This window comes from Octodon degus, unplaced genomic scaffold, assembly GCF_000260255.1.
Source record: "Octodon degus isolate 3935 unplaced genomic scaffold, OctDeg1.0 scaffold00007, whole genome shotgun sequence".
Taxonomy (NCBI): domain Eukaryota; kingdom Metazoa; phylum Chordata; class Mammalia; order Rodentia; family Octodontidae; genus Octodon; species Octodon degus.
Genome location: NW_004524583.1, coordinates 14,909,854 through 14,910,408, shown reverse-complemented (window position 1 = coordinate 14,910,408; position 555 = coordinate 14,909,854). Strand labels below are relative to the sequence as shown.

The window sequence follows — 555 nt, the reverse complement described above, 5'->3', positions numbered from 1 at the left end:
TATTTATTTATTTATTTACTTATTTTTGGTGGGACCGGAGGTTGAACTCAAGTCCTTGTGCTTGCCAGGAAAGCACTTATTCTGCTGAGCCATCTCCCTGGTCCCTGCATACCTATGTTTACAGCAGCACCGTTCATAATAGCCAAGCCTTGAAAGTGTCCTGTGTGTCCATCAACAGATGAACGGATAACGAAAATGTTGCATTTGTGCACAGTGAAGTACCACTCTGGTGTATAAAGAATAAATGAGTCATTCATAGGAAAATGGGTGCACTTTGAGACCACAATGTTACATGAAATAAATCTGAAGAGTTATGTGTTATGTACATGCAACAGCTTGCCATAAGGAGAGTAAGCAGTATGTACTGCAAACATATACTAATAAAAATTACAAAAAGATGCATTATTTAAGGTTTCATTTTCTTTTTAAATCAAGTGAACAGGTATTGCTTATATCAGAATCCACTGATTGGGGCCAGGGAGATGGCTCAATAGAATAAGAGCTTCCCTGGCAAACGCAAGGGCCTGAGTTCAATCCCCAGTTCTGCCCCAAAAA

At 39.5% G+C, this 555-nt stretch overlaps 1 protein-coding gene across 8 annotated transcripts in view; it reads left to right on the top strand.

Annotated features, from left to right (window-relative positions):
* Window positions 1-555, top strand: part of Mpp5 (membrane palmitoylated protein 5) — a 113,055-nt gene that overhangs the window by 48,084 nt on the left and 64,416 nt on the right. The window lies entirely within an intron of this gene.